Source organism: Antechinus flavipes, chromosome 1 (assembly GCF_016432865.1).
Source record: "Antechinus flavipes isolate AdamAnt ecotype Samford, QLD, Australia chromosome 1, AdamAnt_v2, whole genome shotgun sequence".
Lineage (NCBI taxonomy): Eukaryota > Metazoa > Chordata > Mammalia > Dasyuromorphia > Dasyuridae > Antechinus > Antechinus flavipes.
In genome coordinates this window covers 140948991-140966568 of record NC_067398.1, presented here as the reverse complement: position 1 = coordinate 140966568, position 17578 = coordinate 140948991, and positions in this window count along the sequence as shown.

Below are 17578 nucleotides of genomic sequence, written 5' to 3'. Positions count from 1 at the left end.
ACTTATTATATAATATAATTACATATTTATTAGCAAGAACCCTTTTTCATTTAGTTGTTTTTTTTTTTTTTGGCAAAGCTTCTAGAGTGGCTTGCCATTTACTTCTCAATATTTACTTATTTATTTGATACCCCAAACTATAACCTTCTTTAGCAAGACTTCAGTATAAGTTTAATGAATAAAAATATGATCTATTAAATCTTAATAATATGTTTGTTAAAGACTAGTGTGGTGAGAGAGACAAATACATGTGGAAGGGAGGTGAGAAGTTGGCAATTGTAAGTGGAAAGAGCCTTGGGTTGGGAATCCGGAAGCCTGGGTTCCTGCCCAGCAGAGAAGCTAAAAACACCGGGGCTGAAGAATACAACCGCAAACAGCTAGAGTCTCTCAGGACCTGGCCGCTCCCCCCTTCCCCCCCCTCAGTGACTCAGCACGCTTTGGGATCTCAGAGCGCAGGCGCAGCACAGTCCTGCTAGTGCCTCACTGCTGCTCCCTGCAGTCTGTAGAGGAAGCTCGATAACACACCCAGCCCCCCCCCCCCCCAAAGAAAGACTCCAGTTTTTTCTGTTTTTCTTTGGTAGTTTGTCTCTGATTAATAGACAGAATGAGCAAGAAGCTGAAGAGGACTTTAACCCTTGACAGCTTCTATACAGATAGAGAGCAGACTCTAAATCCTGAGGAGACTAAAAACAGGCAGTCCCCAGGTGATTCCCCAAAGGAGGAGATCGTCTGTTCCTCAGCACAGATGAACCTCATAGAAGTGATTAAAAAGGCTCTCACAAGGGAGCTAGAAGAAAAATGGGAAAAGAGCCTGGAGAAGTCAGTTAAAGAGAGAGTGGATAAAGAAGTAAAATCCTTGAAAAATAGGATTAGTGAACTGGAAACAGAAAACAGCTCTCTAAAAAACAAAATTGGCGAAATGGAAAAAAATTCCACAGAACAAAAGAACTCAATTGGACAATTAGAAAAAGATTTTTAAAAAGTGAGTGAAGAGAATACTTCACTGAAAATCAGAATTGAACAAGTGGAATTGAATGACTCGAGGAGACAAGAAGAATCAGTCAAGCAAATCCAAAAAAATCAAACAATGGAGAAAAATGTGAAATACCTTCTGGGGAAGACAACAGACCTGGAAAACAGATCCAGGAGAGACAATCTGAGAATCATTGGACTCCCAGAAAAACATGATGAAAAAAAGAGCCTGGACACTGTCTTCCAGGAAATTATCAAAGAGAACTGCCCAGAAGTCATAGGAACAGAGGAAAAAATAAACATTGAAAGGATTCATCGATCACCCACTGAAAGGGATCCTAAAATCAAAACACCAAGGAATATAGTGGCCAAATGCCAGAACCCTCAGATGAAAGAAAAAATATTGCAAGCGGCTAGAAAAACCCAATTCAAGTATCAAGGAGCCACAATAAGGATCACCCAGGATCTGGCAGCATCCACATTAAAAGATCGAAGGGCCTGGAATATGATATTCCGAAAGGCTAAGGAACTTGGTATGCAACCAAAAATAACTTACCCAGCGAGAATGAGCATCTTTTTCCAGGGAAGAAGATGGACATTCAACGAAGTAAGCGAATTTCATCTATTTCTGATGAAAAAACCAGAACTTAACAAAAAGTTTGATCTACAAATATAGAACTCAAGAGAAATCTAAAAAGGTAAAGATTAATCTTGGGAACTATATTTTGACTATATAGATGTATAAAGAATACATGTATACCTTGTTCTAGAAATTGATGTGGAAAGGACATTGTACCAGAAAAAGGGTAAAGTGGGGGTAGTACATCTCATGAAGAGGCATAGGAAACCTATTATATCTGAGAGAAAGAATGGAGGGGGATGAATATAGTGGGTATCTTACTGCCTTCAGAATTGGCTTTAAGTGAAAAATCTTAAGACATATTCAATCTATGGTGAAACTTCTCCCATCTCATTGAAAAGTGAGAAGGGAAAAGTGGAAAGGGAAGGAATAAGCTAAGCGGAAGGGAATACGGGAACTGGGAGGGAAAGGGGTAAGATAGGGGGAGGAACTCTAAGGCGGGGGGAGGGACACTAAAAAGGGAGGGCTGTGAGAAGCAAGGGGTGCTCACAAGCTTAATACTTGGAAGGGGGGGAAAGGGGAAAGAAGGGAGGAAAGCATAAACCGGGTTAACAAGATGGCAAGTAATACAGAATTGGTCATTCTAACCATAAATGTGAACGGGGTAAACTCCCCCATAAAGAGGAAGCGGTTAGCAGAATGGATTAAAAGCCAGAATCCTACAATATGTTGTTTACAGGAAACACACCTGAAGCGGGGAGATACATGCAGGTTAAAGGTAAAAGGTTGGAGCAAAATCTACTATGCTTCAGGTGAAGTCAAAAAAGCAGGGGTAGCCATCCTGATCTCAGATCAAGCTAAAGCAAAAATTGACCTAATTAAAAGAGATAAGGAAGGACACTATATCTTGCTAAAGGGTAGCATGGATAATGAAGCACTATCTATATTAAACATATATGCACCAAGTGGGGTAGCATCTAAATTCTTAAAAGAGAAACTAAGAGAGCTGCAAGAAGAAATAGACAGTAAAACTATAATAGTGGGAGATCTTAACCTTGCACTCTCAGAATTAGATAAATCAAACCAGAAAATAAATAAGAAAGAAGTCAAAGAGGTAAACAGAATACTAGAAAAGCTAGATATGATAGATCTCTGGAGAAAATGTAATGGAGACAGAAAGGAATACACTTTCTTTTCAGCAGTTCATGGAACCTATACAAAAATTGACCATATATTAGGACATAAAAACCTCAAACTCAAATGTAGTAAGGCAGAAATAGTAAATGCATCCTTTTCAGACCACGATGCAATGAAAATTACATTCAACAAAAAAGCAGGGGGAAGTAGACCAAAAAATAATTGGAAACTAAATAATCTCATACTAAAGAATGATTGGGTAAAACAGCAAATCATAGACATAATTAATAACTTCACCCAAGAAAACGATAATAATGAGACATCATACCAAAATGTATGGGATGCAGCCAAAGCGGTAATAAGGGGAAATTTCATATCTCTAGAGGCCTATTTGTATAAAATAGAGAAAGAGAAGGTCAATGAATTGGGTTTGCAATTAAAAATGCTAGAAAAGGAACAAATTAAAAACCCCCAGTCAAACACTAAACTTGAAATTCTAAAAGTAAAAGGTGAGATCAATAAAATTGAAAGTAAAAAAACTATTGAATTGATTAATAAAACTAAGAGTTGGTTCTATGAAAAAACCAACAAAATAGACAAACCCTTAGTAAATCTGATTAAAAAAAGGAAAGAGGAAAATCAAATTGTTAGTCTTAAAAATGAAAAGGGAGAACTCACCACTAACGAAGAGGAAATTAGAGCAATAATTAGGAGTTACTTTGCCCAACTTTATGCCAATAAATTCGACAACTTAAATGAAATAGAAAAATACCTCCAAAAATACAGCTTGCCCAAACTAACAGAGGAAGAAGTAAATATCCTAAACAGTCCCATCTCAGAAAAAGAAATAGAACAAACTATCAATCAACTCCCTAAGAAAAAATCCCCAGGACCAGATGGATTTACATGTGAATTCTACCAAACATTTAAAGAACAATTAACTCCAATGTTATATAAACTATTTGAAAAAATAGGGATTGAAGGAGTCCTACCAAACTCCTTTTATGACACAGATATGGTACTGATACCTAAACCAGGTAGGCTGAAAACAGAGAAAGAAAATTATAGACCAATCTCCCTAATGAATATTGATGCTAAAATCTTAAATAAAATATTAGCAAAAAGATTACAGAAAATTGTCACCAGGATAATACACTATGACCAAGTAGGATTTATACCAGGAATGCAGGGCTGGTTCAATATTAGGAAAACTATTAGCATAATTGACTATATCAATAACCAAACAAACAAAAACCACATGATCATCTCAATAGATGCAGAAAAAGCATTTGATAAAATCCAACATCCATTCCTAATAAAAACACTTGAGAGCATAGGAATAAATGGACTTTTCCTTAAAATAGTCAGGAGCATATATTTAAAACCATCAGTAAGCATCATATGCAATGGGGAAAAACTGGAACCTTTCCCAGTAAGATCTGGAGTGAAGCAAGGCTGCCCACTATCACCATTATTATTTAATATCGTATTAGAAACACTAGCCTCGGCAATAAGAGTCGAGAAAGATATAAAAGGAATTAGAGTAGGCAATGAGGAAACCAAACTATCACTCTTTGCAGATGATATGATGGTATACCTAGAGAACCCCAGAGATTCTACCAAAAAGCTATTGGAAATAATTCATAATTTTAGCAAAGTAGCTGGCTACAAAATAAATCCCCATAAATCCTCAGCATTTTTATACATCACCAACAAAACCCAACAGCAAGAGATACAAAGAGAAATTCCATTCAGAATAACTGTTGATACCATAAAATATTTGGGAATCTATCTACCAAAGGAAAGTCAGGAATTATATGAGCAAAATTATAAAAAAGTCTCCACACAAATAAAGTCAGACTTAAATAATTGGAAAAATATTAAGTGCTCTTGGATTGGCCGAGCGAACATAATAAAGATGACAATACTCCCTAAACTAATCTATTTATTTAGTGCTATACCAATCAGACTTCCAAGAAAATATTTTATTGATCTAGAAAAAATAACAACAAAATTCATATGGAACAATAAAAAGTCGAGAATCTCAAGGGAATTAATGAAAAAAAAATCAAATGAAGGTGGCCTAGCTGTACCTGATCTAAAATTATATTATAAAGCAGCAGTCACCAAAACCATTTGGTATTGGCTAAGAAATAGATTAGTGGATCAGTGGAAAAGGCTAGGCTCACAAGACAGAATAGTCAATTATAGCAATCTAGTGTTTGACAAACCCAAAGCCCCTAACTTCTGGGAAAAGAATTCATTATTTGATAAAAACTGCTGGGATAATTGGAAATTAGTATGGCAGAAATTAGGCATGGACCCACACTTAACACCATATACCAAGATAAGATCAAAATGGGTCTATGACCTAGGCATAAAGAACGAGACTATAAATAAATTAGAGGAACATAGAATAGTTTATCTCTCAGACTTGTGGAGGAGAAAGAAATTTGTGACCAAAGATGAACTAGAGACCATTACTGATCACAGAATAGAAAATTTCGATTACATCAAATTAAAAAGCCTTTGTACAAATAAAACTAATGCAAACAAGATTAGAAGGGAAGCAACAAACTGGGAAAACATTTTCACAGTTAAAGGTTCTGATAAAGGCCTCATTTCCAAAATATATAGAGAACTGACTCAAATTTATAAGAAATCAAGCCATTCTCCAATTGATAAATGGTCAAAGGATATGAACAGACAATTTTCAGAGGAGGAGATTGAAACTATTACCACTCATATGAAAGAGTGTTCCAAATCATTATTGATCAGAGAAATGCAAATTAAGACAACTCTGAGATACCACTACACACCTGTCAGATTGGCTAAGATGACAGGAAAAAATAATGATGAATGTTGGAGGGGATGCGGGAAAACTGGGACACTAATGCATTGTTGGTGGAGTTGTGAACGAATCCAACCATTCTGGAGAGCAATCTGGAATTATGCCCAAAAAATTATCAAAATGTGCATATCCTTTGATCCAGCAGTGTTTCTATTGGGCTTATATCCCAAAGAAATACTAAAGAAGGGAAAGGGACCTGTATGTGCCAAAATGTTTGTAGCAGCCCTGTTTGTAGTGGCTAGAAACTGGAAAATGAATGGATGCCCATCAATTGGAGAATGGCTGGGTAAATTGTGGTATATGAATGTTATGGAATATTATTGTTCTGTAAGAAATGACCAGCAGGATGAATACAGAGAGGCTTGGAGAGACCTACATGAACTGATGCTAAGTGAAATGAGCAGAACCAGGAGATCATTATACACTTCGACAACGATATTGTATGAGGACATATTTTGATAGAAGTGGATTTCTTTGACAAAGAGACCTGAGTTTCAATTGATAAATGATGGACAAAAGCAGCTACACCCAAAGAAAGAACACTGGGAAACGAATGTGAACTATCTGCATTTTTGTTTTTCTTCCCGGATTATTTATACCTTCTGAATCCAATTCTCCCTACGCAACAAGAGAACTGTTCGGTTCTGCAAACATATATTGTATCTAGGATATACTGCAACATATCCAACATATAAAGGACTGCTTGCCATCTAGGGGAGGAGGTGGAGGGAGGGAGGGGAAAAAAAAATCGGAACAGAAATGAGTGTCAATATAATGTAATTATTAAATAAAAAATTTAAAAAAATAAAATAAAATAAAATAAAACCCCTCTAAATCCTAATCATGTTATATTTATCTAATTTGAATAAATATTATATTTATTTATATGCATAATATATTTACTTATATGTATTTTTATTATAAAGACATTCTATATGTAATATATAAACATGCTTATGTAAATGTATAGAATTAATTTTAGTGTGGCATAATGGATAGGGAAGATCTTAAGAGTTAGAAGTATGTACTTTCAGTAAAAAAACAAAAACAAAAACAGTATAAGAAACTTCATTATAAATACAATTGTTTTCCCGATTCAAATCTAGTCTTTGTTACTTTCTAAACTGCAAATGGTTTGACCTCTCTGAACCTCAGGCAATTCTTTCAATGTATAAATTGAAAGTGTAAGTGGCAAAGTGTTGTTTTCTGGACATAAATAGAAACAGTTTTTTAAGGATTTACTATGGGAAATTTTTGAGTCATGGGTCCCTTCCTTAGATGAAAATTACAATTCTAAAGCAGGAGTTTTTAACGAGGAATCCATGAAATTGGATGGGAAAAATTATATCTTTGATTTTACTAATCTTTGGTTTTCTTTATTATTCTATGTATCCTATGTATTCAAAAACATTCTGAGAGGATATTCATAGACTTCATCAGATTATCATAAGGGACTATGATACAAAAAGAATGTTAAAATTTTCTTTGAAAAGTTTTTAAAGTTTGAGCTCCAGTCCTAAATCAGGGACTGTTCAGATTTTCTATCTTGTCTCAATTCCTCATCTTTTTAAAACTCTTCTACTTATAAACATTAAGTTCCTTCTCTACATCTGCTAAACTCTGTAACTGAAAACTGTGAATGTCATCTCATCTGATTTTGGAACAATGGTACCCCTGGAAGGTTGTGGTTATTGGGACAAGGAGAAGAGCCCAGTGGAATGAGAGAAGAAAGGGAAACAAGATATTGTGTGGGAGAAGTAAGCACAAGTTAAGGAAAAGGAATTAGGCATCAAGAAACCTAGAGAAAAGAAAACATCCACTTATCAGGAACCATTATTTCTCCAATGGTCACCAATTACAAATTAAAGAACCCAAGAGAGAAAAGAGTTGCTGGAAGTTGTCTGGAGCCCTTCCAGATTTAGACTAAATGGTTACTAGCCAATCAAAGAGTTCTAACATCTATTATGTGCTATCAAGTCCAATTCCTTTTCTATTTTACAGATGAGGAAACTGAGGCACAAAGAAGTAAAGTGATTCACCCAGAATCACACAAGTAGTGGGTATCTTAGGAGTTGAATATTTCCCAACTCCAAGTCCACCATTACATCCATTATGCCACAGAGCAGCTTATATTCTTTTTAAAATTTTTATTATAACTTTTTATTTACAAGATATGTGCATGGGTAATTTTTCAGCATTGACCCTTGCAAAACCTTCTGTTCCAACTTTTCCTCCCTTTCCCCACCCCCTCCCCTAGATGGCAGGTAGACCAATATATATTAAATAAGTTAAAGTATATGTGTATATATATATATATATATATATATATATATATATACACATACACATATCCATACAGTTATTTTGTGAGCAGCTTATATTCTAATGGAGGGGACAATCCATAAATAAATAGATCCATAAAAGATCATGTAGACTAAATATAAAGTAATCTTAAAAGAGAAAGCTCTAGGAATTTTGCTAGAAAGGCCTGGGAAAGTAGCTCTTGAATAGGGCCTTGAAAGAAGGCAGCATTTCTGAAAGGTGGAGGAGAGAAAGGAGAGAATTTCAGGCATGGGGGATATTCACTGGAAAAGTATACAATCAAGAGCTAGAGCCTTGTGTTTGAGGAAGAGCTAGTAGGACAGTATGGTTGGATTGTGGAAGTGGAAGGAAATATCTAAGAAGGCTAGAAATAGAGAAAATATTATAAAGAGCTTTAAATATGTATATTTCATCCTGGAAGCAATGGAAATTCAATTAATTTTAATTTAATTTAATTTTTTTTTGATGGGGAGTACTAACAATAGGAGAGGAAAAAATGAGCAAAGCCTTTGTCTATTATTAATTAGACTATAAACTCTCTGAGTGCAAGGACTCTTTTTGAATTCCTTTTTTTCCCCAGTCCCTGGCACTCAATAAGTGCTGATTGATTGATTGAGCAGAGCCTTGAAGAGATCTGGGGATCCTAAAATCTGTGATAATCTCTACAGTCAAAATAATTGCTCTTACTTTCCCTTTAGATTAGATAATATTAGACAGAAAAGGGGAATTGTCTGGGGGAATAGTGAGATGATCTGAAGTTTCTAGATGTTTTGGGAGAAGAGTAGACAGAGGGTAGAAAGCAAAAGAATGCTGATATAAACAAAAGTGACCTGTTACCTCAGAAAGCTCTGCTGAGCTGCCTGGGGAATTTTTACCAGCCTGCCTTATGTATGAGACAGACTCAATTTTTCTGCCTTCTTCACCCCTGTGATACTGTCAGAGAATGGAGTATTGATTACCAATATCTTTTCTTGTCCAAACTATTCTGTACATGACAGTTGGATTAATCTTTCTATTTGTTGTTATTGTTCATTTGTTTCAGTTGGTTGACCTCATTTGGGGCTTTCTTGGCAAAGTTATTGGAGTAGTTGGCCATATTCTTTCCCAGCTCATTTTTACCAATGAGGAAACTGAGACAAACAGGATTAAGTGATGCAACTAGTAAATGTCAAAGGCTGAATTTGAACTCGGGAAGAAGAGCGAATCTTCCCCAACTTCAGGTTGAGCACTTTATGCAGCATGACACCATCTAGCTTAAACCCTTCAGTGTTTTCTTTTTGTTTTCATTGTCTATCACATAATGTCTAAATTCTTTAACTTGGACCAAAGAATCATAGATTTAGAGATGGAGATAAAGGCATCACATTTGAGATTTTAGAGTTCACTGAATCTAGTTCTCTCAATGAAAAGGTAAAAGATGAAGCTAAATAACAGGTCATGTAGCTAGTAAGCTTCGCAAGTAGGATTTGGCAGTCCAGGCAACCCATATTACATATGAGTTCCAATTTATCTTTCTAGACTTCTCTCCATGTTTACCGTATCTCTATATTTATCCGATACTCCAGCCATAATTATTCATTATTCTTCATATTTTCCTTTCTCTGTGTCTAACCCACTGTTTCCCACACTTTATATTTTAGATTTTCCTCCAAAATAGTATTCCCTTCGTGAGATAAAATGGCTTTCAACTGATTGTAAGCCTAAAGAAATACCCAATCAAATATCAGTTATTTATCAAATGCCTACTATGGTTCTGTGCTAAGCATTGGGAATACAAACAAAATTAAACATAGAAGCTGATCTCCAGCAGCTTATATGATAATGGAGAAGGCAATATGCAAATAACTACATAGATGCAAGATTTATTTTTACATATACATATATATTTATTTATGTATATAGATGAATAGATGTAAGATTTATCTTGTCGAGTCATGTCTAACTTCATGGCTCCATTTGGGTTTTCTTTATTTCTTTTTTAGTTTTGTGAAACAATTGGAATTAAATGATTTGCATAAGATCACACAGCTAGTAAGTGGTAAGTGTTTGAGATTGTATTTTAATTCAGTTCTTTTTGATTTCAGGACTGGTGCTCTGCCTAATTATGCTATTTAGCTGCCCTATTTGGGATTTTTTTGGCAAAGATACTGAAGTGGTGTGCCATTTCTTTTTTCCAACTCATTTTATGGATGAGGAAACTGAAAGAATTAGGGTTAAGTGATGTACCTAGCTTCACACATTGCCAGGAGTGACTGGGGCCAGATTTGAACTTGGGAAGATGAATCTTCCTAACTCTAGACGCCATGTTCTGTGTACTATGGCATTACCTAACTATTCACAGATCTGTACAGCTAGAAACAGATAGAGGTCTATGGTTATAAAAAAAGGAAGGTAATTCCAGAGGGATAGGCACTAACAGTGGTAGGAAGTAGGCGATTGGGGAAATAACAAAGGATAGTCCTCTGCCAAAAAGTGGAATTTAAGCTGAATTTCGAAGTAGCACAAAGAAAGCAAAGGAAGAGGTGAAACAAGGGAAAATATTGTAGATATGGGAAATTTCCAGTGAAAACGCAGAGATTTAGGAAGATGTAATATTCTCCTCTAGGACCAGCATGTGGGCCTGTGGAGCTGGATAGTAGGGTAAAGGTAAAATTTGAGACAGCCTAACACTAATTTATTTAATGGTGATAATGAAGACACTGTTGTGGTTATTATCCTCACCAGTGTACTCTAGGCATTTCTTCTTCCCTCTCAGCCATAATGCTGAAATTTTTTGCTCTAATAATTCTAATTTGAGGATTAGCTACAAAATATACATAGTTTTCCTCTGCATTTCAGAGCACAAACCACATTTTCATTGACAGGAAAAGCTGTGGTGTTTATCTAAAGGAAATTAGGACTGATGCCATTAAATATTTTATTTGCATGTTCTAAAATATATCAATCAATACAGATTTAATTGTAGAGCTTGGCTCTGAGGATGTTAGAGTAGATAATTTTAGACTTAGCCCTTAGATATTAAATCCTTTTGAGTTGATTGCTGTTTATAATCAGACTAGTTTGTTTTTATGAGCTCTTGATACCCTTGGATTTTAGATTTATCAGATTTACATGCTATATAGTAAAACTGAAACAGATTCCAAAGATAAAAACTCTACATTTCTCTCTACCTAATATTTCAATTTGTATTAACTCAAATAAATTAAATCAATCAGAATATGGTAAATTCCCACCCCATTGTTTTTCTCTTCTCCATCTTAACAATCACACAAGGTCTCGTGTTCAAATGCTCTGGTAAGCTTTTCAACCACAAGCCAACACAAATTCAAACCAAATGATATTTTAGATACAGTTTTAGGTAATAGTCTAGTGTTTCAAAGATTGGAATTCTGTAGAAGCACTAAATTTTCATTTCAATAAACTTTTTGTTCAGCAATTCATATATGATCCACTTATTGGTTAATTGAAATTTTACAGGAGCAAGGAACCTATAAGTTATGTGTGTATGTATATATGTGTGTTTTAAGGCAGCACAGTAGATTGAAAGTCAATGTGTGTATATCTATTTATCTATCTATGTATGTATGTACCTAATCTGTCTATCCATCTATCCATCTATCTATTATTTGCCTAAGATAAATAAAGCTAGCTTTTATCAAATGTATTAAAAATAACCTTGGGAAAGTAGATAAGGTGCTTGGTAGAATTCCTAAGAAGTCAGGCAAAGTTTCCATTGATTTACTTATAGGTAAACAACTGTTCATTGTGAACTATTCAAGTAACTCTAGTATTTAAGAGAAAATAATGGAAGGGAATATTCAGATATTTTGATAGTCTGTTAAATATGATAGTCACTTTGGGTACTTCCTCCACTAATGCAGTTTGAAACCTCTGGACTTCTCATTCATTTTTATTCTTGTCCATGTTTCACATAAATCATCCATTAGAAATGCAAATCCAAAATATGCTGAAGATCTTTGACTCTAGTGTCATTGCTTTTTCCATTATTTAATTTTGCATGTTTTAGCAAGTTTCTCACATTGAATGATGGAACACTACAACTATAGAAGCAGTTCAACAATATTTTAAGTATTGTCATTAAGCAGGATACAAAACAAAGGGAAATATGTCTCTTTGTAGTATCTGCCAATTTTATTGAAGATGTCCTATGAAGAGCCTAAAAAGAAAAATAATTCATATCAATGGTGATATTCTCTAATTGCTCTTGTTGTCGCTTACAATTGAGTATATTTCTATATTATAAGTTTGGCTGTATCTACCGTTTACTCAATAAAGTCTAATGGCTTAATACTACCTCTAGAATCAAATATGATTTTTTTTCTTTTGGCATATAATGTTCTTTGGAACCTTCTCCCTTTCCTCCTTATATATCAAGTTCTTCTATCCACTCTAGATATTCCAACCATATTTGCTCTTCTTCTTATATAGTATATCCTCCCTTCTCATGCCTTTCCACTGGGTATTCCTTATGCCTGAATTTCTCTCTTTTCTTGACTCCATGCTTAGTATATCTGGATTCCTTCAAAACTCAACTCAAACTATTACTGTCTTCAGGAAGCCTTTCTTAGTACCATCCCATCTGCTCATAGGTGTTAATGTCCTCTAAGGTTGATTCTGTTTATATCCTTTATATTAACTTATTACCATGTTCACTCCTGCATTAATTAGATTGTAAACTCCTTGAGGTCAAGGACTGTTTTTTTTTCTTTTTCTTTGTATTCCTACTACTTAGAACACTTCCTAGCATGATGTAATGATTAGTAAATGATTTTTTGATTGACTGATTGATGATACCATACACATTGAGTCAACCAAGTATTGTAAAATGAACACTGTAAAAATAAAATATGTGAAAATACAAGTTGGGCAATGTATACCAGGCTGCTTGGGCAGCCTCCAAATTAATCCATCAATAGCTCTCTCCTGGATAGGCACTGCAGGTGATGAGATAAGCCCAATACACAGTAGGAGAAAGAAATTATTCTTGATTGTATTTGGGAAATTGGGCAGAGTTTTTGATATCCACCAATAACTAAAAAAAATCCATTTAAAAATGTGTTTGTATACACACACACACACTATATATATATATATATCCTTCCCAATCATCTTTTCCACATCACAACTTTACCCATTACTGTTTTAATATATCACATGTCAACATATGAAATTAAATGGAAATTTTGAAGGTGAACTCAGTAAACATTACTTTGGTTTACAAAGTCCTAGTCCAGTTACTTGGTTATTCCCATTTCCCCACACCAACTATGACTGGCACCTTCAATGTGATATGAAAAATATAATCTAAAATATACATGATCTAAAAAAGAGAAAGGGACCCACATGTGCAAAAATGTTTGTAGCAGTCCTTTTTATAGTGGTGAGGAACTGGAAACTAAGTGGATGTCCGTCAGTTGGGGAATGGCTGAATAAGTTATATATATTGTTGTTTAATAAGAAACGATCAGCAGGATGATGTACTGATGCCAGGTGAACTGAATAGAACCAAGAGAGAACATTGTACATAGCAATAGTAAGATTATGTTATGATCAACTGTGAGGAGCTTGGCTCTTTCAACAATGAAGGCAGGGCAATTCCAATAGATTTGTGATGGAGAAAGCCATCTGTATCCAGAGAGAAGATTATGGGACTGAATGTGGTTCACAACATAATATCTTCACCTTTTTGTTGCCATTTTTCCTTGTTAATCCTCTTTCTCTTACCTTTCACCCTCTCCCTCCTCAAAAGTGTTTTACTTCTGATCACCAGATTCCCCAATCCCCTCCCTTCTATCAGTTCCCCCCTCTTGTTATGCTCATACCATTTTACTTCAATATAGGGTAAGATAGATTTCCATATCCAACTGAGTGTATGTGTTAATATCTTTTTGAGCCAATTCTGATGAGAGTAAGGATCAATCGTTGTCTGCACACGCCCTTTCCTCATTGTCATAGTGTTTTCATGCTTCTTTTTGGTGAACTAATCTATGTAATTCTATCTCTTTCTTCCTTCTTCTCCTAGTACAATTTATTTCTTATCCCTTACTTTTATTTTTTTGTATGTCATTCTATCATAGTCATATCACACCTGCATTTTCTATCTATGTATACTACTAATTGCCATGATAGTGATAAAGTTTTTAAGAGTTACAAATATCATCTTACCATACAGTAATATAAACAGTTTATTAAATATCTTATATTTTCTCCTTCTTGTTTCTTTTTACTTTTTCATGTTTCTCTTGAGTCTTGTATTTGAAGATCATTTTAAATCATTTTAAATTTTTACTTAGGGATGCTTGAAAGTACTCTATTTCATTGTATGCTGTAAAAACAAATTACTTAACTTTTTTTTGCCTTTTTTTCCTATCTGTATGCAGTGTTGATGATGTAAAAATCCAGGTGGTGAATGGTGGAGGTGAGGTATGATAGCTAGCATACTATCACTATTCAAGAATATTACTTGGTATGATGTATTGAGTGCTACATATGGAGTTAAGAAGACCCAGAAATCCAGTATCAAATACTTTGACCATGTATAAATCATTTAACCATTGCCTACCTCAATTTCCTCAATTGTAAAGAGGGAATAACAACAGCATCTATTACCTATGGTTGTTGTGATGATCAAATGAAATAAATTTTCTCAAGTGCTTAGCCCAGTGTCCAACACACAGAAGGGGCTTTAATTATTTATTTCCTTCTTTTATTTTTCTCTCAGATGAAAAGACTGCTTGAGAATGAACCATCATCTCATCATCTACTTCTCACTAGCTAGTTCCTATGTGGAATCTTTTCTCCTTGATATATTCCAGGCTAACCTATCAGGTTTTAGAATTGCTAATAAACCCCACATTTCACAATTCTAGTGATGATGTTCTAGAGTACTATAGACATTTTTTACTTAACCCAGAAGAAATCACGGAATATTTTCTCAGATTGTAGCTTGCAGTCTAGACAATGTTTCCTTGAAGTCTTTTCTGATTATTTCCTCCTAACATTGACAGTAGTGACATGGTACAGTTAAAAAAAGTCTTGGATTTATTATCTAGTAACATGGATTTGAAATTCAGTTTTGCCTAGCTGTGCCCTTTCACATGTGGACCTAAGTGTGTACCTAATGATCTATTTGGTGTAAAGTACTGATTAACTATGAGTCTCTAGATTTTTTCCCTAGGAACTGATTTATTATTGAAGTTATTCTAGTTGATGAAACTGGTTTACAAACAAAGTAAGAGAGAAATTAGAGTGGATAGGACTTAAATATTAAAAATTGTTACTAAAGTTATCATTAGAAGCAAAAAGTCTCCTTCATGCTGAGCCACCTGTGATAGCAGACCGAAATCCTACATACATCCCAGATGATGGATCAGGTTTGCAAATGCAGAATGAAGTTAAATGACTTTCATTGGAAATGTCATGTATTAGGGTACCAATTCTATCATTGCATTATCCATTTACAATAATCCATAGTTTGGTGATTTTTGTGATCATAGTATGTCAGGCCTTTCTATCCTTGATTAGCTCTTGAAGATTGTCAAAGTTCTTATTCATTATTTCCATGATATTATCTAATCATTACTCTTCTGCCATCCCCTTTTCTTTTGAGTTCAATATTTTTCAACATCAGGGTCTTTTCCAATTTATCCTGTCTTTTCATTATGTGGCCAAAGTATTTTAGCTTCAGTTTCATTTTTTGACTTCCCAGTGAATAGTTTGAACTAATTTCTTTAAGAACTGGCTGGTTTGATCTCCTTGCTGTTCAAGACATTCAAAACTTTTCTTCAGCACCACAATTCAAAAGTGTAAATTCTGTGATACTCAGATTTCTTCATTTATAGTCCAACTCTCAGGCTTACATTGCTACTGGAAAAATCAAAGTTTTGACTATATGGACCTTTGTCAGCAAGGTGATGTCTCTACCTTTTAATATGCTGTCCACATTTTTCATAGCTTTCCTTCCAAGGAATAAGCATCCTTTAATTTCATAGCTGCAGTAATCATATGCAATGAGTCCAGGTATATAAAATCTGACACTGTTGCTAATTTATTTCTCTGTTTTCTAGGAAGTAATGGGATCAATTGCTAATTTGGGACTGTCATCTAGAATTGGTTTATCTATTAGGGGATTGAAGTAGAAAGCCTCTAAGTTCTCTTACATTTCTAAGTTTCCTTAATTCTCTGAGTGAAATTAAGTCCCAGAGAAATTAAATAACTTCTCCAAAATATTGAAACTGGGGAATGAAAAAATCACAAAAAATATAAGTGACTGTTCATCTGAGTCTTAATATTTTTTTATGTAAAATGAGAATGATCATTTCACTTACCTGAAAGAGGTAGCATCAACACAATATTGGTTGTGTTGATCAAATAAAATTACATATATAAAGTCCTTTGCAAACCTTAAAATATCATATAAATGCTAGTTATCATATAAATCCCCTTATAAATTAAATGCCATATAAGTGTCAGCTATCATCACTATTTTTTAAATTTTATGTTGATCTTGGTACATATGCAATAAATTTCTTTTTATTTAAACAACTTTCTTATATAATCCTTTCTTCTGTGATCTACCTCTTTCTCCTAGAATTTCAGATGTTGATTTTGGAAGTTTACAATAAAAATATTTACTTCATATTCTAGGTTTCCAAGATTTTATCAATGGATCCTTCTCCTCATGTAAATCAAATCACATCCCTATTTCTTCCTTAGTAGATCATGTAATGAATTGCTCTCAATACGCAAATGTGCAAACATATGTACATTCATATATATATATATGTGTGTGTGTGTGTTGGTATCTATGTTATACTGTATGGATGCAAACATGAATGCATGTATGCATACATACATATGTATGGTACGATCTGGTCACTGGCCTTCTGCTCAGAAGGTTCTTAACTCAGCTAGATTAGTCCTTAATTAAGGGGCATGGATTCTTTTGATAGATCCAGACTTTTCCTCCAAAGGCATTGCCTTTGAAAATCTATAGTCTTTTGTATACCATGATGAGTCATTGGTGTATGACTTTTTTAGAAAATAGAAAATCAACCTTTTAGTTAAATATTTTTATTAAAGTTTTTTTTTTAATTTTCAGAACATATGCATAGATAATTTTCAACACTCACTCTTGCAAAACTTTTTGTTTCAAATTTTTTCCCTCCCCTCTCTCCACCCTTTCCCCTAAATGGCAAGTAATCCAATATATATTAAACATGTACACTTCTTTTATATATAATCAAATTTTTTTGATTGCTGGATTGATATGCTAAAAAATAACAACCACCTCAAAATTAGACTTGAGAGATAGGTTTGAATCCTGATTTTGACAATTAGTTAATTTTTATCCTTGGCCAAGAAGTCTTTGAGTCTCAGTTTCCTCATCAATACACCAGGATACAAATACCTACTCTACTTATCTCATGGGATTGTTGTGAGGGATCTGTTTTGTGTAATGATTTGGGACTGAGAATTCTTGTCAATAAATCACTCCATTAAATTCCAGTTCTTCCTAACCAGTTCTTCCTAAATCCAGGTCAGCTACTATAGCAATTGATCTTTTGGATGATGCATCATTTGCAGATAGATGACATTTTTTCCCTCTTCAAAGACAGATATTAACTATAACTTGTGTTACTGTGTGTGGAGGGTATTAGAACTGTGTGGTGGGGGGGAAAGAACAGCTCTTGAAA